Source organism: Triturus cristatus, chromosome 1_1 (genome assembly GCF_964204655.1).
Source record: "Triturus cristatus chromosome 1_1, aTriCri1.1, whole genome shotgun sequence".
In the NCBI taxonomy this organism is placed as follows: Eukaryota; Metazoa; Chordata; class Amphibia; order Caudata; family Salamandridae; genus Triturus; species Triturus cristatus.
The window spans coordinates 342,597,398-342,619,931 of NC_140579.1; positions in this window are offsets into that span (position 1 = coordinate 342,597,398).

Genomic DNA, 22,534 nt, shown 5'->3' on the forward strand with positions numbered 1-22,534 from the left:
GGAAATCACGCTGCCTGTACCTAATAAAGCTGATGGGGAAAGCTACTTGTCTCTCGAGTGTGGCTCAATCTGTGGACACACCGCAACGAGCTTGATGTAAGAGCGGCCGTCCAGCCGTTGACCCTGCACCACCTCAAACTAGGGGGCCACGGAGCTCGCAAATTTGGCGAGTTTCAAAAGTGGGGAGCAAGATGGATTTAAGGCAACAACGACTTCTGGCGCTCATCTGTTATCTTTGTGCATTTTATTGAGGGTGCATCCACTATGGATTTATTCAAGAACTCCATTTCCCACAAGGCAACGTGCTGAATCACAAGCAGCCCATTGGGGCAAACGATATTCGCCAAATTGGAAATGAAGAACTTTCATGCACCCTTTTGACTTCGTAAGCCTTTGATAAAGATATAAATCGAAACGCGTCAGGCTGTCGTCAGATGTTTGAACTTATCGGAAATCACGCTGCCTGTACCTAATAAAGCTGATGGGGAAAGCTTCTTGTCTCTCAAATGCGGCTCAATCTGTGGACACACCCCAACGAGCTTGATGTAAGAGCGGCCGTCCAGCCGCTGAGCCTGCACTACCTCAAACTAGGGGGCCACGGAGCTCGCAAATTCGGCGAGTTTCAAAAGTGGGGAGCAAGATGGATTTAAGGCACTAACGACTTCTGGGGCTCATCTGTTAGCTTTGTGCATTTTATTGAGGGTGCATCCACTATGGATTTATTCAAGAACTCCATTTCCCACAAGGCAACGTGCTGAATCACAAGCAGCCCATTGGGGCAAACGATATTCGCCAAATTGGAAATGAAGAACTTTCATGCCCCCTTTTGACTACGTAAGCCTTTGATAAAGATATAAATCGAAACGCGTCAGGCTGTCGTCAGATTTTTGAACTTACCGGAAATCACGCTGCCTGTACCTAATAAAGCTGATGGGGAAAGCTACTTGTCTCTCGAGTGCGGCTCAATCTGTGGACACACCCCAACGAGCTTGATGTTAGAGCGGCCGTCCAGCCGCTGAGCCTGCATCACCTCAAACTAGGGGGCCACGGAGCTCGCAAATTCGGCGAGTTTCAAAAGTGGGGAGCAAGATGGATTTAAGGCAACAACGACTTCTGGGGCTCATCTGTTAGCTTTGTGCATTTTATTGAGGGTGCATCCACTATGGATTTATTCAAGAACTCCATTTCCCACAAGGCAACGTGCTGAATCACAAGCAGCCCATTGGGGCAAACGATATTCGCCAATTTGGAAATGAAGAACTTTCATGCACCCTTTTGACTTCGTAAGCCTTTGATAAAGATATAAATCGAAACGCGTCAGGCTGTCGTCAGATGTTTGAACTTACTGGAAATCACGCTGCCTGTACCTAATAAAGCTGATGGAGAAAGCTACTTGTCTCTCGAGTGTGGCTCAATCTGTAGACACACCCCAACGAGCTTGATGTAAGAGCGGCCGTCCAGCCGCTGAGCCTGCACCACCTCAAACTAGGGGGCCACGGAGCTCGCAAATTCGGCGAGTTTCAAAAGTGGGGAGCAAGATGGATTTAAGGCAACAACGACTTCTGGGGCTCATCTGTTAGCTTTGTGCATTTTATTGAGGGTGCATCCACTATGGATTTATTCAAGAACTTCATTTCCCCCAAGGCAATGGCTGAATCACAAGCAGCCCATTGGGGCAAACAATATTCGCCAAATTGGAAATGAAGAACTTTCATGCACCTTTTTGACTACGTAAGCCTTTTATAAAGATATAAATCGAAACGCGTCAGGCTGTCGTCAGATGTTTGAACTTACCGGAAATCATGCTGCCTGTACCGAATAAAGCTGTTGGGGAAAGCTACTTGTCTCTCGAGTGCGGCTCAATATGTGGACACGCCCCAACGAGCTTGATGTAAGAGTGGCTGTCCAGCCGGTGAGCCTGCACCACCTCAAACTAGGGGGCCACGGAGCTCGCAAATTCGGCAAGTTTCAAAAGTAGGGAGCAAGATGGATTTAAGGCAACAACGACTTCTAGGGCTCATCTGTTAGCTTTGTGCATTTTATTGAGGATGCATCCACTATGGATTTATTCAAGAACTCCATTTCCCACAAGGACACGTGCTGAATCACAAGCAGCCCATTGGGGCAAACGTTATTCGCCAAATTGGAAATGAAGAACTTTCATGCCCCCTTTTGACTACGTAAGCCTTTGATAAAGATATAAATCGAAACTCGTCAGGCTGTCGTCAGATGTTTGAACTTACCGGAAATCACGCTGCCTGTACCTAATAAAGCTGATGGGGAAAGCTACTTGTCTCTCGAGTGCGGCTCAATCTGTGGACACACCGCAACGAGCTTGATGTAAGAGCGGCCGTCCAGCCGTTGAGCCTGCACCACCTCAAACTAGGGGGCCACGGAGCTTGCAAATTCGGCGAGTTTCAAAAGTGGGGAGCAAGATGGATTTAAGGCAACAACGACTTCTGGGGCTCATCTGTTAGCTTTGTGCATTTTATTGAGGGTGCATCCACTATGGATTTATTCAAGAACTCCATTTCCCGCAAGGCAACGTGCTGAATCACAAGCAGCCCACTGGGGCAAACGATATTCGCCAAATTGGAAATGAAGAACTTTCATGCACCCTTTTGACTTCGTAAGCCTTTGATAAAGATATAAATCGAAACGCGTCAGGCTGTCGTCAGATGTTTGAACTTATCGGAAATCACGCTGCCTGTACCTAATAAAGCTAATGGGGAAAGCTACTTGTCTCTCAAATGCGGCTCAATCTGTGGACACACCCCAACGAGCTTGATGTAAGAGCGGCCGTCCAGCCGCTGAGCCTGCACTACCTCAAACTAGGGGGCCACGGAGCTCGCAAATTCGGCGAGTTTCAAAAGTGGGGAGCAAGATGGATTTAAGGCACTAACGACTTCTGGGGCTCATCTGTTAGCTTTGTGCATTTTATTGAGGGTGCATCCACTATGGATTTATTCAAGAACTCCATTTCCCACAAGGCAACGTGCTGAATCACAAGCAGCCCATTGGGGCAAACGATATTCGCCAAATTGGAAATGAAGAACTTTCATGCCCCCTTTTGACTACGTAAGCCTTTGATAAAGATATAAATCGAAACGCGTCAGGCTGTCGTCAGATTTTTGAACTTACCGGAAATCACGCTGCCTGTACCTAATAAAGCTGATGGGGAAAGCTACTTGTCTCTCGAGTGCGGCTCAATCTGTGGACACACCCCAACGAGCTTGATATTAGAGCGGCCGTCCAGCCGCTGAGCCTGCATCACCTCAAACTAGGGGGCCACGGAGCTCGCAAATTCGGCGAGTTTCAAAAGTGGGGAGCAAGATGGATTTAAGGCAACAACGACTTCTGGGGCTCATCTGTTAGCTTTGTGCATTTTATTGAGGGTGCATCCACTATGGATTTATTCAAGAACTCCATTTCCCACAAGGCAACGTGCTGAATCACAAGCAGCCCATTGGGGCAAACGATATTCGCCAATTTGGAAATGAAGAACTTTCATGCACCCTTTTGACTTCGTAAGCCTTTGATAAAGATATAAATCGAAACGCGTCAGGCTGTCGTCAGATGTTTGAACTTACTGGAAATCACGCTGCCTGTACCTAATAAAGCTGATGGAGAAAGCTACTTGTCTCTCGAGTGTGGCTCAATCTGTAGACACACCCCAACGAGCTTGATGTAAGAGCGGCCGTCCAGCCGCTGAGCCTGCACCACCTCAAACTAGGGGGCCACGGAGCTCGCAAATTCGGCGAGTTTCAAAAGTGGGGAGCAAGATGGATTTAAGGCAACAACGACTTCTGGGGCTCATCTGTTAGCTTTGTGCATTTTATTGAGGGTGCATCCACTATGGATTTATTCAAGAACTTCATTTCCCCCAAGGCAACGTGCTGAATCACAAGCAGCCCATTGGGGCAAACAATATTCGCCAAATTGGAAATGAAGAACTTTCATGCACCTTTTTGACTACGTAAGCCTTTTATAAAGATATAAATCGAAACGCGTCAGGCTGTCGTCAGATGTTTGAACTTACCGGAAATCATGCTGCCTGTACCGAATAAAGCTGTTGGGGAAAGCTACTTGTCTCTCGAGTGCGGCTCAATATGTGGACACGCCCCAACGAGCTTGATGTAAGAGTGGCTGTCCAGCCGGTGAGCCTGCACCACCTCAAACTAGGGGGCCACGGAGCTCGCAAATTCGGCAAGTTTCAAAAGTAGGGAGCAAGATGGATTTAAGGCAACAACGACTTCTAGGGCTCATCTGTTAGCTTTGTGCATTTTATTGAGGATGCATCCACTATGGATTTATTCAAGAACTCCATTTCCCACAAGGACACGTGCTGAATCACAAGCAGCCCATTGGGGCAAACGTTATTCGCCAAATTGGAAATGAAGAACTTTCATGCCCCCTTTTGACTACGTAAGCCTTTGATAAAGATATAAATCGAAACGCGTCAGGCTGTCGTCAGATGTTTGAACTTACCGGAAATCACGCTGCCTGTACCTAATAAAGCTGATGGGGAAAGCTACTTGTCTCTCGAGTGCGGCTCAATCTGTGGACACACCGCAACGAGCTTGATGTAAGAGCGGCCGTCCAGCCGTTGAGCCTGCACCACCTCAAACTAGGGGGCCACGGAGCTTGCAAATTCGGCGAGTTTCAAAAGTGGGGAGCAAGATGGATTTAAGGCAACAACGACTTCTGGGGCTCATCTGTTAGCTTTGTGCATTTTATTGAGGGTGCATCCACTATGGATTTATTCAAGAACTCCATTTCCCGCAAGGCAACGTGCTGAATCACAAGCAGCCCACTGGGGCAAACGATATTCGCCAAATTGGAAATGAAGAACTTTCATGCACCCTTTTGACTACGTAAGCCTTTGATAAAGATATAAATCGAAACGCATCAGGCTGTCGTCAGATGTTTGAACTTACCGGAAATCACGCTGCCTGTATCTAATAAAGCTGTTGGGGAAAGCTACTTGTCTCTCGAGTGTGGCTCAATCTGTGGACACACCCCAACGAGCTTGATGTAAGAGCGGCCGTCCAGCCGCTGAGCCTGCACCACCTCAAACTAGTGGGCCACGGAGCTCGCAAATTCGGCGAGTTTCAAAAGTGTGGAGCAAGATGGATTTAAGGCAACAACGACTTCTGGGGCTCATCTGTTAGCTTTGTGCATTTTATTGAGGGTGCATCCACTATGGATTTATTCAAGAACTCCATTTCCCACAAGGCAAGGTGCTGAATCACAAGCAGCCCATTGGGGCAAACGATATTCGCCAAATTGGAAATGAAGAACTTTCATGCACCCTTTTGACTACGTAAGCCTTTGATAAAGAGATAAATCGAAACGCGTCAGGCTGTCGTCAGATGTTTGAACTTACCGATAATCACGCTGCCTGTACCTAATAAAGCTGATGGGGAAAGCTACTTGTCTCTAGAGTGCGGCTCAATATGTGGACCCACCCCAACGAGCTTGATGAAAGAGCGGACGTCCAGCCGCTGAGCCTGCACCACCTCAAACTTGGGGGCCACGGAGCTCGCAAATTCGGCGAGTTTCAAAAGTGGGGAGCAAGATGGATTTAAGGCAACAAAGACTTCAGGGGCTCATCTGTTAGATTTGTGCATTTTATTGAGGGTGCATCCACTATGGATTTATTCAAGAACTCCATTTCCCAGAAGGCAACGTGCTGAATCACAAGCAGCCAACTGGGGCAAACGATATTCGCCAAATTGGAAATGAAGAACTTTCATGCACCCTTTTGACTTCGTAAGCCTTTGATAAAGATATAAATCGAAACGCGTCAGGCTGTCGTCAGATGTTTGAACTTATCGGAAATCACGCTGCCTGTACCTAATAAAGCTGATGGGGAAAGTTACTTGTCTCTCGAGTGCGGCTCAATCTGTGGACACACCCCAACGAGCTTGATGTAAGAGCGGCCGTCCAGCTGCTGAGCCTGCACCACCTCAAACTAGGGGGCCACGGAGCTCGCAAATTCGGCGAGTTTCAAAAGTGGGGAGCAAGATGGATTTAAGGCAACAACGACTTCTGGGGCTCATCTGTTAGCTTTGTGCATTTTATTGAGGGTGCATCCACTATGGATTTATTCAATAACTCCATTTCCCACAAGGCAACGTGCTGAATCACAAGCAGCCTATTGGGGCAAACGATATTCGCCAAATTGGAAATGAAGAACTTTCATGCACCCTTTTGACTAAGTAAGCCTTTGATAAAGATATAAATCGAAACGCGTCAGGCTGTCGTCAGATGTTCGAACTTACCGGAAATCACGCTGCCTGTACCTAATAAAGCTGATGGGGAAAGCTACTTGTCTCTCCAGTGCGGCTCAATCTGTGGACACACCCCAACGAGCTTGATGTAAGAGCGGCCGTCCAGCCGCTGAGCCTGCACCACCTCAAACTAGAGAGCCACGGAGCTCGCAAATTTGGCGAGTTTCGAAAGTGGGGAGCAAGATGGATTTAAGGCAACAACGACTTCTGGGGCTCATCTGTTAGCTTTGTGCATTTAATTGAGGGTGCATCCACTATGGATTTATTCAAGAACTCCATTTCCCACAAGGCAATGTGCTGAATCACAAGCAGCCCATTGGGGCAAACGATATTCGCCAAATTGGAAATGAAGAAGTTTCATGCACCCTTTTGACTACGTAAGCCTTTGATAAAGATATCAATCGAAACGCGTCAGGCAGTCATCAGATGTTTGAACTTACCGGAAATCACGCTGCCTGTACCTAATAAAGCTCCTTCAGAAAGCTACTTGTCTCTCGAGTGCGGCTCAATCTGTGGACTCACCCCAACGAGCTTGATGTAAGAGCGGCCGTCCAGCCGCTGAGCCTGCACCACCTCAAACTAGGGGGCCACGGAGCTCGCAAATTCGGCGAGTTTCAAAAGTGGGGAGCAAGCTGGATTTAAGGCAACAACGACTTCTGGGGCTCATCTGTTAGCTTTGTGCATTTTATTGAGGGTGCATCCACTATGGATTTATTCAAGAACTCCATTTCCCCCAAGGCAACGTGCTGAATCACAAGCAGCCCATTGGGGCAAACGATATTCGCCAAATTGGAAATGAAGAACTTTCATGCACCCTTTTGACTACGTAAGCCTTTGATAAAGATATAAATCGAAACGCGTCAGGCTGTCGTCAGATGTTTGAACTTACCGGAAATCATGCTGCCTGTACCGAATAAAGCTGTTGGGGAAAGCTACTTGTCTCTTGAGTGCGGCTCAATATGTGGACACACCCCAACGAGCTTGATGTAAGAGCGGCTGTCCAGCCGGTGAGCCTGCACCACCTCAAACTAGGGGGCCACGGAGCTCGCAAATTCGGCAAGTTTCAAAAGTAGGAGGCAAGATGGATTTAAGGCAACAACGACTTCTAGGGCTCATCTGTTAGCTTTGTGCATTTTATTGAGGGTGCATCCACTATGGATTTATTCAAGAACTCCATTTCCCACAAGGACACGTGCTGAATCACAAGCAGCCCATTGGGGCAAACGTTATTCGCCAAATTGGAAATGAAGAACTTTCATGCCCCCTTTTGACTACGTAAGCCTTTGATAAAGATATAGATCGAAACGCGTCAGGCTGTCGTCAGATTTTTGAACTTACCGCAAATCACGCTGCCTGTACCTAATAAAGCTGATGGGGAAAGCTACTTGTCTCTCGAGTGCGGCTCAATCTGTGGACACACCCCAACGAGCTTGATGTAAGAGCGGCCGTCCAGCCGCTGAGCCTGCACCACCTCAAACTAGGGGGCCACGGAGCTCGCAAATTCGGCGAGTTTCAAAAGTGGGGAGCAAGATGGATTTAAGGCAACAACGACTTCTGGCGCTCATCTGTTAGCTTTGTGCATTTTATTGAGGGTGCATCCACTATGGATTTATTCAAGAACTCCATTTCCCACAAGGCAACGTGCTGAATCACAAGCAGCCCATTGGGGCAAACGATATTCGCCAAATTGGAAATGAAGAACTTTCATGCACCCTTTTGACTACGTAAGCCTTTGATAAAGATATAAATCGAAACACGTCAGGCTGTCGTCAGATGTTTGAACTTACTGGAAATCACGCTGCCTGTACCTAATAAAGCTGATGGGGAAAGCTACTTGTCTCTCGAGTGCGGCTCAATCTGTGGACACACCGCAACGAGCTTGATGTAAGAGCGGCCATCCCGCCATTGAGCCTGCACCACCTCAAACTAGGGGGCCACGGAGCTTGCAAATTCGGCGAATTTCAAAAGTGGGGAGCAAGATGGATTTAAGGCAACAACGACTTCTGGGGCTCATCTGTTAGCTTTGTGCATATTATTGAGGGTGCATCCACTATGGATTTATTCAAGAACTCCATTTCCCACAAGGCAACGTGCTGAATCACAAGCAGCCCATTGGGGCAAACGATATTCGCTAAATTGGAAATGAAGAACTTTCATGCACCCTTTTGACTACGTAAGCCTTTGATAAAGATATAAATCGAAACGCGTCAGGCTGTCGTCAGATGTTCGAACTTACCGGAAATCACGCTGCCTGTACCTAATAAAGCTGATGGGGAAAGCTACTTGTCTCTCCAGTGCGGCTCAATCTGTGGACACACCCCAACGAGCTTGATGGAAGAGCGGCCGTCCAGCCGCTGAGCCTGCACCACCTCAAACTAGGGAGCCACGGAGCTCGCAAATTAGGCGAGTTTCGAAAGTGGGGAGCAAGATGGATTTAAGGCAACAACGACTTCTGGGGCTCATCTGTTAGCTTTGTGCATTTAATTGAGGGTGCATCCACTATGGATTTATTCAAGAACTCCATTTCCCACAAGGCAACGTGCTGAATCACAAGCAGCCCATTGGGGCAAACGATATTCGCCAAATTGGAAATGAAGAAGTTTCATGCACCCTTTTGACTACGTAAGCCTTTGATAAAGATATCAATCGAAACGCGTCAGGCTGTCGTCAGATGTTTGAACTTACTGGAAATCATGCTGCCTGTACCTAATAAAGCTGATGGGGAAAGCTACTTGTCTCTCGAGTGCGGCTCAATCTGTGGATACACCGCAAAGAGCTTGATGTTAGAGCGGCCGTCCAGCCGTTGAGCCTGCACCACCTCAAACTAGGGGGCCACGGAGCTTGCAAATTCGGCGAGTTTCAAAAGTGGGGAGCAAGATGGATTTAAGGCAACAACGACTTCTGGGGCTCATCTGTTAGCTTTGTGCATTTTATTGAGGGTGCATCCACTATGGATTTATTCAAGAACTCCATTTCCCGCAAGGCAACGTGCTGAATCACAAGCAGCCCACTGGGGCAAACGATATTCGCCAAATTGGAAATGAAGAACTTTCATGCACCCTTTTGACTACGTAAGCCTTTGATAAAGATATAAACGAAACGCATCAGGCTGTCGTCAGATGTTTGAACTTACCGGAAATCACGCTGCCTGTACCTAATAAAGCTGTTGGGGAAAGCTACTTGTCTCTCGAGTGCGGCTCAATCTGTGGACACACCCCAACGAGCTTGATGTAAGAGCGGCCGTCCAGCCGCTGAGCCTGCACCACCTCAAACTAGGGGGCCACGGAGCTCGCAAATTCGGCGAGTTTCAAAAGTGGGGAGCAAGAGGGATTTAAGGCAACAACGACTTCTGGGGCTCATCTGTTAGCTTTGTGCATTTTATTGAGGGTGCATCCACTATGGATTTATTCAAGAACTCCATTTCCCACAAGGCAAGGTGCTGAATCACAAGCAGCCCATTGGGGCAAACGATATTCGCCAATTTGGAAATGAAGAACTTTCATGCACCCTTTTGACTACGTAAGCCTTTGATAAAGAGATGAATCGAAACGCGTCAGGCTGTCGTCAGATGTTTGAACTTACCGGAAATCACGCTGCCTGTACCTAATAAAGCTGATGGGGAAAGCTACTTGTCTCTAGAGTGCGGCTCAATATGTGGACCCACCCCAACGAGCTTTATGTAAGAGCGGCCGTCCAGCCGCTGAGCCTGCACCACCTCAAACTAGGGGGCCACGGAGCTCGCAAATTCGGCGAGTTTAAAAAGTGGGGAGCAAGATGGATTTAAGGCAACAACGACTTCTGGGGCTCATCTGTTAGCTTTGTGCATTTTATTGAGGGTGCATCCACTATGGATTTATTCAAGAACTCCAATTCCCACAAGGCAACGTGCTGAATCACAAGCAGCCCATTGGGGCAAACGATATTCGCCAAATTGGAAATGAAGAACTTTCATGCACCCTTTTGACTACGTAAGCCTTTGATAAAGAGATTAATCGAAACGCGTCAGGCTGTCGTCAGATGTTCGAACTTACCGGAAATCACGCTGCCTGTACCTAATAAAGCTGATGGGGAAAGCTACTTGTCTCTCCAGTGAGGCTCAATCTGGGGACACACCCCAACGAGCTTGATGTAAGAGCGGCCGTCCAGCCGCTGAGCCTGCACCACCTCAAACTAGGGAGCCACGGAGCTCGCAAATTCGGCGAGTTTCGAAAGTGGGGAGCAAGATGGATTTAAGGCAACAACGACTTCTGGGGCTCATCTGTTAGCTTTGGGCATTTTATTGAGGGTGCATCCACTATGGATTTATTCAAGAACTCCATTTCCCATAAGGCAACGTGCTGAATCACAAGCAGCCTATTGGGGCAAACGATATTCGCCAAATTGGAAATGAAGAACTTTCATGCACCCTTTTGACTTCGTAAGCCTTTGATAAAGATATAAATCGAAACGCGTCAGGCTGTCGTCAGATGTTTGAACTTATCGGAAATCACGCTGCCTGTACCTAATAGAGCTGATGGGGAAAGCTACTTGTCTCTCGAGTGCGGCTCAATCTGTGGACACACCCCAGCGAGCTTGATGTAAGAGTGGCCGTCCAGCCGCTGAGCCTGCACCACCTCAAACTAGGGGGCCACGGAGCTCGCAAATTCGGCGAGTTTCAAAAGTGGGGAGCAAGATGGATTTAAGGCAACAACGACTTCTGGGGCTCATCTGTTAGCTTTGTGCATTTTATTGAGGGTGCATCCACTATGGATTTATTCAAGAACTCCATTTCCCACAAGGCAACGTGCTGAATCACAAGCAGCCCATTGGGGCAAACGATATTCGCCAATTTGGAAATGAAGTACTTTCATGCACCTTTTTGACTTCGTAAGCCTTTGATAAAGATATAAATCGAAACGCGTCAGGCTGTCGTCAGATGTTTGAACTTACTGGAAATCACGCTGCCTGTACCTAATAAAGCTGATGGAGAAAGCTACTTGTCTCTAGAGTGCGGCTCAATATGTGGACCCACCCCAACGAGCTTGATGTAAGAGTGGCCGTCCAGCCACTGAGCCTGCACCACCTCAAACTAGGGGGCCACGGAGCTCGCAAATTCGGCGAGTTTCAAAAGTGGGGAGCAAGCTGGATTTAAGGCAACAACGACTTCTGGGTCTCATCTGTTAGCTTTGTGCATTTTATTGAGGGTGCATCCACTATGGATTTTTTCAAGAACTCCATTTCCCCCAAGGCAACGTGCTGAATCACAAGCAGCCCATTGGGGCAAACGATATTCGCCAAATTGGAAATGAAGAACTTTCATGCACCCTTTTGACTACGTAAGCCTTTGATAAAGATATAAATCGAAACGCGTCAGGCTGTCGTCAGATGTTTGAACTTACCGGAAATCATGCTGCCTGTACCGAATAAAGCTGTTGGGGAAAGCTACTTGTCTCTTGAGTGCGGCTCAATATGTGGACACACCCCAACGAGCTTGATGTAAGAGCGGCTGTCCAGCCGGTGAGCCTGCACCACCTCAAACTAGGGGGCCACGAAGCTCGCAAATTCGGCAAGTTTCAAAAGTAGGAAGCAAGATGGATTTAAGGCAACAACGATTTCTAGGGCTCATCTGTTAGCTTTGTGCATTTTATTGAGGGTGCATCCACTATGGATTTATTCAAGAACTCCATTTCCCACAAGGACACGTGCTGAATCACAAGCAGCCCATTGGGGCAAACGTTATTCGCCAAATTGGAAATGAAGAACTTTCATGCCCCCTTTTGACTACGTAAGCCTTTGATAAAGATATAGATCGAAACGCGTCAGGCTGTCGTCAGATTTTTGAACTTACCGGAAATCACGCTGCCTGTACCTAATAAAGCTGATGGGGAAAGCTACTTGTCTCTCGAGTGCGGCTCAATCTGTGGACACACCCCAACGAGCTTGATGTAAGAGCGGCCGTCCAGCCGCTGAGCCTGCACCACCTCAAACTAGGGGGCCACGGAGCTCGCAAATTCGGCGAGTTTCAAAAGTGGGGAGCAAGATAGATTTAAGGCAACAACGACTTCTGGCGCTCATCTGTTAGCTTTGTGCATTTTATTGAGGGTGCATCCACTATGGATTTATTCAAGAACTCCATTTCCCACAAGGCAACGTGCTGAATCACAAGCAGCCCATTGGGGCAAACGATATTCGCCAAATTGGAAATGAAGAACTTTCATGCACCCTTTTGACTACGTAAGCCTTTGATAAAGATATAAATCGAAACACGTCAGGCTGTCGTCAGATGTTTGAACTTACTGGAAATCACGCTGCCTGTACCTAATAAAGCTGATGGGGAAAGCTACTTGTCTCTCGAGTGCGGCTCAATCTGTGGACACACCGCAACGAGCTTGATGTAAGAGCGGCCGTCCAGCCATTGAGCCTGCACCACCTCAAACTAGGGGGCCACGGAGCTTGCAAATTCGGCGAATTTCAAAAGTGGGGAGCAAGATGGATTTAAGGCAACAACGACTTCTGGGGCTCATCTGTTAGCTTTGTGCATATTATTGAGGGTGCATCCACTATGGATTTATTCAAGAACTCCATTTCCCACAAGGCAACGTGCTGAATAACAAGCAGCCCATTGGGGCAAACGATATTCGCCAAATTGGAAATGAAGTACTTTCATGCACCCTTTTGACTACGTAAGCCTTTGATAAAGATATAAATCGAAACGCGTCAGGCTGTCGTCAGATGTTCGAACTTACCGGAAATCACGCTGCCTGTACCTAATAAAGCTGATGGGGAAAGCTACTTGTCTCTCCAGTGCGGCTCAATCTGTGGACACACCCCAACGAGCTTGATGGAAGAGCGGCCGTCCAGCCGTCCAGCCGCTGAGCCTGCACCACCTCAAACTAGGGAGCCACGGAGCTCGCAAATTAGGCGAGTTTCGAAAGTGGGGAGCAAGATGGATTTAAGGCAACAACGACTTCTGGGGCTCATCTGTTAGCTTTGTGCATTTAATTGAGGGTGCATCCACTATGGATTTATTCAAGAACTCCATTTCCCACAAGGCAACGTGCTGAATCACAAGCAGCCCATTGGGGCAAACGATATTCGCCAAATTGGAAATGAAGAAGTTTCATGCACCCTTTTGACTACGTAAGCCTTTGATAAAGATATCAATCGAAACGCGTCAGGCTGTCGTCAGATGTTTGAACTTACTGGAAATCATGCTGCCTGTACCTAATAAAGCTGATGGGGAAAGCTACTTGTCTCTCGAGTTCGGCTCAATCTGTGGATACACCGCAACGAGCTTGATGTAAGAGCGGCCGTCCAGCCGTTGAGCCTGCACCACCTCAAACTAGGGGGCCACGGAGCTTGGAAATTCGGCGAGTTTCAAAAGTGGGGAGCAAGATGGATTTAAGGCAACAACGACTTCTGGGGCTCATCTGTTAGCTTTGTGCATTTTATTGAGGGTGCATCCACTATGGATTTATTCAAGAACTCCATTTCCCGCAAGGCAACGTGCTGAATCACAAGCAGCCCACTGGGGCAAACGATATTCGCCAAATTGGAAATGAAGAACTTTCATGCACCCTTTTGACTACGTAAGCCTTTGATAAAGATATAAACGAAACGCATCAGGCTGTCGTCAGATGTTTGAACTTACCGGAAATCACGCTGCCTGTACCTAATAAAGCTGTTGGGGAAAGCTACTTGTCTCTCGAGTGCGGCTCAATCTGTGGACACACCCCAACGAGCTTTATGTAAGAGCGGCCGTCCAGCCGCTGAGCCTGCACCACCTCAAACTAGGGGGCCACGGAGCTCGCAAATTCGGCGAGTTTCAAAAGTGGGGAGCAAGAGGGATTTAAGGCAACAACGACTTCTGGGGCTCATCTGTTAGCTTTGTGCATTTTATTGAGGGTGCATCCACTATGGATTTATTCAAGAACTCCATTTCCCACAAGGCAAGGTGCTGAATCACAAGCAGCCCATTGGGGCAAACGATATTCGCCAATTTGGAAATGAAGAACTTTCATGCACCCTTTTGACTACGTAAGCCTTTGATAATGAGATGAATCGAAACGCGTCAGGCTGTCGTCAGATGTTTGAACTTACCGGAAATCACGCTGCCTGTACCTAATAAAGCTGATGGGGAAAGCTACTTGTCTCTAGAGTGCGGCTCAATATGTGGACCCACCCCAACGAGCTTTATGTAAGAGCGGCCGTCCAGCCGCTGAGCCTGCACCACCTCAAACTAGGGGGCCACGGAGCTCGCAAATTCGGCGAGTTTCAAAAGTGGGGAGCAAGATGGATTTAAGGCAACAACGACTTCTGGGGCTCATCTGTTAGCTTTGTGCATTTTATTGAGGGTGCATCCACTATGGATTTATTCAAGAACTCCAATTCCCACAAGGCAACGTGCTGAATCACAAGCAGCCCATTGGGGCAAACGATATTCGCCAAATTGGAAATGAAGAACTTTCATGCACCCTTTTGACTACGTAAGCCTTTGATAAAGAGATCAATCGAAACGCGTCAGGCTGTCGTCGGATGTTCGAACTTACCGGAAATCACGCTGCCTGTACCTAATAAAGCTGATGGGGAAAGCTTCTTGTCTCTCCAGTGAGGCTCAATCTGGGGACACACCCCAACGAGCTTGATGTAAGAGCGGCCGTCCAGCCGTTGAGCCTGCACCACCTCAAACTAGGGGGCCACGGAGCTCGCAAATTCGGCGAGTTTCGAAAGTGGGGAGCAAGATGGATTTAAGGCAACAACGACTTCTGGGGCTCATCTGTTAGCTTTGTGCATTTTATTGAGGGTTCATCCACTATGGATTTATTCAAGAACTCCATTTCCCCTAAGGCAACGTGCTGAATCACAAGCAGCCCACTGGGGCAAACGATATTCGCCAAATTGGAAATGAAGAACTTTCATGCACCCTTTTGACTACGTAAGCCTTTGATAAAGATATAAACGAAACACGTCAGGCTGTCGTCAGATGTTTGAACTTACCGGAAATCACGCTGCCTGTACCTAATAAAGCTGATGGGGAAAGCTACTTGTCTCTCGAGTGCGGCTCAATCTGTGGATACACCGCAACGAGCTTGATGTAAGAGCGGCCGTCCAGCCGTTGAGCCTGCACCACCTCAAACTAGGGGGCCACGGAGCTCGCAAATTCGGCGAGTTTCAAAAGTGGGGAGCAAGAGGGATTTAAGGCAACAACGACTTCTGGGGCTCATCTGTTAGCTTTGTGCATTTTATTGAGGGTGCATCCACTATGGATTTATTCAAGAACTCCATTTCCCACAAGGCAAGGTGCTGAATCACAAGCAGCCCATTGGGGCAAACGATATTCGCCAATTTGGAAATGAAGAACTTTCATGCACCCTTTTGACTACGTAAGCCTTTGATAAAGAGATGAATCGAAACGCGTCAGGCTGTCGTCAGATGTTTGAACTTACCGGAAATCACGCTGCCTGTACCTAATAAAGCTGATGGGGAAAGCTACTTGTCTCTAGAGTGCGGCTCAATATGTGGACCCACCCCAACGAGCTTTATGTAAGAGCGGCCGTCCAGCCGCTGAGCCTGCACCACCTCAAACTAGGGGGCCACGGAGCTCGCAAATTCGGCGAGTTTCAAAAGTGGGGAGCAAGATGGATTTAAGGCAACAACGACTTCTGGGGCTCATCTGTTAGCTTTGTGCATTTTATTGAGGGTGCATCCACTATGGATTTATTCAAGAACACCAATTCCCACAAGGCAACGTGCTGAATCACAAGCAGCCCATTGGGGCAAACGATATTCGCCAAATTGGAAATGAAGAACTTTCATGCACCCTTTTGACTACGTAAGCCTTTGATAAAGAGATCAATCGAAACGCGTCAGGCTGTCGTCAGATGTTCGAACTTACCGGAAATCACGCTGCCTGTACCTAATAAAGCTGATGGGGAAAGCTACTTGTCTCTCCAGTGAGGCTCAATCTGGGGACACACCCCAACGAGCTTGATGTAAGAGCGGCCGTCCAGCCGCTGAGCCTGCACCACCTCAAACTAGGGAGCCACGGAGCTCGCAAATTCGGCGAGTTTCGAAAGTGGGGAGCAAGATGGATTTAAGGCAACAACGACTTCTGGGGCTCATCTGTTAGCTTTGTGCATTTTATTGAGGGTGCATCCACTATGGATTTATTCAAGAACTCCATTTCCCATAAGGCAACGTGCTGAATCACAAGCAGCCCATTGGGGCAAACGATATTCGCCAAATTGGAAATGAAGAACTTTCATGCACCCTTTTGACTTCGTAAGCCTTTGATAAAGATATAAATCGAAACGCGTCAGGCTGTCGTCAGATGTTTGAACTTATCGGAAATCACGCTGCCTGTACCTAATAAAGCTGATGGGGAAAGCTACTTGTCTCTCGAGTGCGGCTCAATCTGTGGACACACCCCAGCGACCTTGATGTAAGAGCGGCCGTCCAGCCGCTGAGCCTGCACCACCTCAAACTAGGGGGCCACGGAGCTCGCAAATTCGGCGAGTTTCAAAAGTGGGGAGCAAGATGGATTTAAGGCAACAACGACTTCTGGGGCTCATCTGTTAGCTTTGTGCATTTTATTGAGGGTGCATCCACTATGGATTTATTCAAGAACTCCATTTCCCACAAGGCAACGTGCTGAATCACAAGCAGCCCATTGGGGCAAACAATATTCGCCAAATTGAAAATGAAGAACTTTCATGCACCCTTTTGACTACGTAAGCCTTTGATAAAGATATAAATCGAAACGCGTCAGGCTGTCGTCAGATGTTCGAACTTACCGGAAATCACGCTGCCTGTACCTAATAAAGCTGATGGGGAAAGCTACTTGTCAATCCATTGCGGCTCAATCTGTGGACACACCCTAACGAGCTTGATGTAAGAGCGGCCGTCCAGCCGCTGAGCCTGCACCCCCTCAAACTAGGGAGCCACGGAGCTCGCTAATTCGGCGAGTTTCGAAAGTGGGGAGCAAGATGGATTTAAGGCAACAACGACTTCTGGGGCTCATCTGTTAGCTTTGTGCATTTAATTGAGGGTGCATCCACTATGGATTTATTCAAGAACTCCATTTCCCACAAGGCAACGTGCTGAATCACAAGCAGCCCATTGGGGCAAACGATATTCGCCAATTTGGAAATGAAGAACTTTCATGCACCCTTTTGACTTCGTAAGCCTTTGATAAAGATATAAATCGAAACGCGTCAGGCTGTCGTCAGATGTTTGAACTTACTGGAAATCACGCTGCCTGTACCTAATAAAGCTGATGGGGAAAGCTACTTGTCTCTCGAGTGCGGCTCAATCTGTGGATACACCGCAACGAGCTTGATGGAAGAGCGGCCGTCCAGCCGCTGAGCCTGCACCACCTCAAACTAGGGAGCCACGGAGCTCGCAAATTAGGCGAGTTTCGAAAGTGGGGAGCAAGATGGATTTAAGGCAACAACGACTTCTGGGGCTCATCTGTTAGCTTTGTGCATTTAATTGAGGGTGCATCCACTATGGATTTATTCAAGAACTCCATTTCCCACAAGGCAACGTGCTGAATCACAAGCAGCCCATTGGGGCAAACGATATTCGCCAATTTGGAAATGAAGAACTTTCATGCACCCTTTTGACTTCGTAAGCCTTTGATAAAGATATAAATCGAAACGCGTCAGGCTGTCGTCAGATGTTTGAACTTACTGGAAATCACGCTGCCTGTACCTAATAAAGCTGATGGAGAAAGCTACTTGTCTCTCGAGTGCGTCTCAATCTGTGGACACACCCCAACGAGCTTGATGTAAGAGCGGCTGTGAGAAGTTGGCCTGATGTATGATGTCACTACTTCTAGTGTACACCTTATATCAGTCCAAATACCCTTATGGTGATTGGTTGTAAAGTCAACCTTATAGACCAGCTATCCTAGTGATAGCATGGACAAGAGCAGTCTTAGGCTAAACTCTGAATGGCATGTGAAGCCAGCTGTGATACCATATATAATCCCTTGAATACCAAATGAAAGGACACCACAACAGATATATATATAAAATAAAGTGTATTTATTCTAAGCAAACCCTCAGCACTCTTTATGAGATTAGAGGTAAGTACAACACAGTCTTATTTAAGCATACATTAAGTCACACAGGTAAGTAATACAGTTAGGCCCTAGGGGCCACACAAACCATATACTAAGTAAGTGGTATAAGAACCACTGTCACGGAAATAGAATAGGCCTAGGCCTAGGGAATCGCTGGGGCTACACTACACTAGCGTTAGTTAGGAAGTGGGAGGCCCACGGGATTCGTGTGCAGAGTGGAAACACTCACGCGTAATGCGTAAAAGTCAATAGCAATAGTACAGTTTAGAAAACGGTAGATTTAGGACACTTCCGGAGTAGCTAGGAAGTTGAGACTTGAAAACTAGACACTAGGATAGTCACTATCCTGATGAGCACCGGAGTACCCAAGTTACCTAGCCCACAGGCTGCGGGTGCATAGGGGTGAAGATGCGTCGTTTTCGTCGTCGACTCCGATGGATGCCTGAAGAAAGATGCTGACAGGCAGTCAGTGAAGAGTGTCCGGTGGATCCCAAGGCTGGGATCAAGAAGGGAGGAAACCTGCAAGCAGAAGGGACAGAGTCAAGGTCACTAGCCAGTGACCACGTGGAACCAGGAAGGAACCAGGCGATGTCGTGAAGATTGCAGGTGAAGGTGAAGCTTGTCGCTGCAGCCAGGAGGACCAGGAAGCGTCGAGGACGACCAGGACCAGGAGGCGAGCTGTCCCACCAAGGCTCTTGCTGTCGGCGGCGTCGAAGTTGGACTAGGACTCACCAAGCCTTGGCAAGCGGAACCCACGAAGAACGGAGGACTTGCTTCTGGTGCAGACCAGGAAGGTCTGGGGTGCTTCTTCTTTGCAGAGAAGCGGGAGCCAGTCTGGAGGAGCCAAACCAGTGCAGAAGATTTCAGGGTGCGTCGTCACAAAGGCCACTAGCCAGCGGGCAAGCAACCGGACAGACGCGGCAAGCAGGAAAATGCTGAAGGGCCCCACGCAGGACTCGTGGAGTGTGGGGGGCTGATCTTCGGTGCAGATGGTGCTTGGGGTTGGGGCTTCTCAATCCCCGGTGCACAACTTCGAGGGTACCTCAGAAGCTGCGCTTTAAGTTACTAGCCACTTTTTCCAGGTAGCCGGTCCCACGTCGCTCGTCGCCTCCACGGATCTCAGCTCTGCTGTAGATGTGGATCAGGGTCGGAGAAGTCTGGAAGTCAAGGCTCTGGTCAGGCTCTGCAGTCGGTTCCTCGTAGAACGTGGGCAAAGCAAAGGGTAGTCTCTTGATGGTGCCTGTTTGCACAGGGTAGCCACTCCTTGGCTACAAGGGAGATTCTTCAGTCTTCTTCTTTCGTCGAATGTCGAAGGTCCAGAGTTTCTGTTCAGTTTGCAGGTTCAGGATAATCTAAAGTCTTGAGGCCCAACTCCCACTCTTATACTAATCTGGGGGGCTGGGATACCTGCTAGGTCACGCCTTATGGGTGGGACCTGGGAGGGGGTGGTTACACCCACTTCCCTTTGTCCAGTTTCGCGCCAGAGCTGGGGCTGGAGTGCCCCAGCGCCGGTTTGAACTGGACTATGCAAGGAACACCTTGTGTGCCCCAGGCATGTCTCATTCCTTTCAGCCCACCCTGCCCCAATACACTAAAGGCTGTCTGGGGAGGTGCTAGCACCTCCCCAAGCAGGAAACCTATTGTCCAGGCCTCCCTGGCTGGGATCACTCCCAGCTGCAGGAGGTCAGACGTGTGTCGTGGCAGCAGCATCCATTTTGTGATGCTGAGGCTTTGGTCAGAGGCTAACAGTTGAAGTATGATTTTAACATGTCTTTCCCTCTAGAAGGGGGGAATAATATTCTCATGTCCAGAAATGGCATGGGGGTATTATTCCACAGTGTTAGACACCTTACACGACATGTTTCGATAAAGCCAAACCATAGTTACCATAACCGTCTAAGATTATAAGGCACTTTAAGAGTATATGGTAGGCTATATCATAGAACAGCTATAAGGACAAGGTTCCGAAAGCTGTAGACAGGCTCAGCTCATGCTAGAGCACCATCTCACATGTTACCACGCACTCTGCCTCCAGGATTGTTAAGGCCTGCCATAGGAGTGACTGATAGGTACACATGTGTCTATATGTAAGTTAGGTATAGGAATACTACACCTAAGCAAGGGGTGATTACACGACCTTGCCCCAGCTGAGTGGTCAGCCAGTTGTGTCAAAATGGAAGGCCAGGCCAGGGGTGGCATAATACATGCTGCAGCCCCTGGTAGGCCTAGGGTAAACCTATGCCCTGGGTACCTAGGGTACACTGTACAGGGGCCAATAAGGTGATCCTATCCAAATGGGTTATGCACCTAAAGTACATAGTATTAATTTAGAGAGAGAACAGCAGGGCTGTGGGTCTGATTAGCAGGCCCACAGCCACATCCAAGTCGAAAACCAGTAAAGCAAAAGCAAAAAGTGGGGGTGAACATAGAAAGCAGACCCTACTCTCCTACACAACCCCCCCCCAAACTTAGGGACATTAAACTAACCTTGACCAGTTGAGTCTTCATGTTCTAAGTGGAAATATCTGGAGAGTCCATCCGCATTGGCATGGTCAGTCCCAGGTCTATGTTCCACTGTGAAGTCCATCCCCTGTAGGGAAATGGACCACCTAAGAAGTTTGGGATTTTCACCCTTCATCTGATTTAGCCACAAGAGGGGCTTATGGTCTGTCTGAATCTTGAAGTGAGTGCCAAACAAGTATGGCCTCAGCTTCTTCAGGGCCCAAACCACAGCAAAGGCCTCCCTCTCAATAGCTGACCAACGTTTCTCTCTAGGGGTCAGCCTTCTACTTATAAAAGCAATGGGCTGGTCTTGACCATCTACATTCAGTTGTGAAAGAACAGCTCCCACACCTAACTCAGAAGCATCTGTCTGGACAATGAACTCTTTAGAGTAGTCTGGACTTTTCAGAATAGGTGCACTGCACATGGCCTGCTTCAGGTCATCAAATGCTTTTTGACAGCTTACTGTCCACTGAACTTTCTTTGGCATCTTCTTGGAGGTCAAGTCATTAAGTGGTGTCACTATGGACCCATAGTTCTTAACAAACTTTCTGTAGTACCCAGTCAGGCCCAAGAAAGCTCTGACCTGAGTCTGGGTAGTTGGAGGAGCCCAGTCCTTTATGGTCTGGATCTTGCTCTCCAGTGGTTGAACCTGACCCCCACCAACTAGGTGGCCCAGGTATACAACCTTGCTCTGCCCTATCTGGCACTTAGTGGCCTTGATAGTGAGGCCTGCCTTTTGCAGGGCCTCTAAAACCTTCCTCAGGTGGACCAGGTGATCCTCCCAGGTGGAGCTAGAGACAGCAATATCATCAAGATAAGCTGCACAATAATCATCCAACCCAGTAAGGACTTGATTCACCAACCTTTGGAAAGTGGCAGGTGCATTCTTCAAACCAAAGGGCATTACCACAAATTGATAATGTCCTCCTGGGGTCGAGAAAGCAGTTTTGGCCTTTGCACTCTCAGCTAGTCTGATTTGCCAGTAGCCTGCTGTTAGGTCAAATGTGCTCAAAAACTTAGCAGCTGCCAGTCTGTCAATGAGCTCATCTGCCCTAGGTATTGGATGGGCATCTGTCCTAGTGACAGCATTGAGACCTCTGTAATCCACGCAAAACCTCATCTCTCTCTTACCATCTTGGGTGTGAGGTTTTGGCACAAGAACTACAGGACTAGCCCAAGGGCTCTCTGAAGGTTCAATGACTCCCAGCTCCAACATCTTTTGTACCTCAACTTTTATGCAGTCCCTGACATGGTCAGGTTGCCTGTAGATTTTACTCTTCACAGGCAGACTGTCACCAGTGTCCACCTCATGGGTGCACCAGTTTGTCTGACTTGGGGTCAGAGAGAACATATGTCTGTAGGATTGCAGAACCTGTCTGCAGTCCTGTTGCTGATGGACAGTGAGGCTGTCAGAAAAGACCACACCATCAACTGAGCCATCATCAGGGTTCTGAGTCAACAGGTCTGGGAGAGGGTCACTCTCTTCCTCCTGCCCCTCATCTGTAGCCATGAGTAGCCCCATGTCTGCCCTGTCAACATATGCCTTCAATCTGTTGACATGAAGCACCCTGTGGGGGCTTCTGGGAGTCCCAAGGTCCACCAAGTAGGTGACTTCTCCCTTTTTCTCAACAATAGTGTGGGGTCCAGACCATTTGTCTTGGAGTGCTGCTGG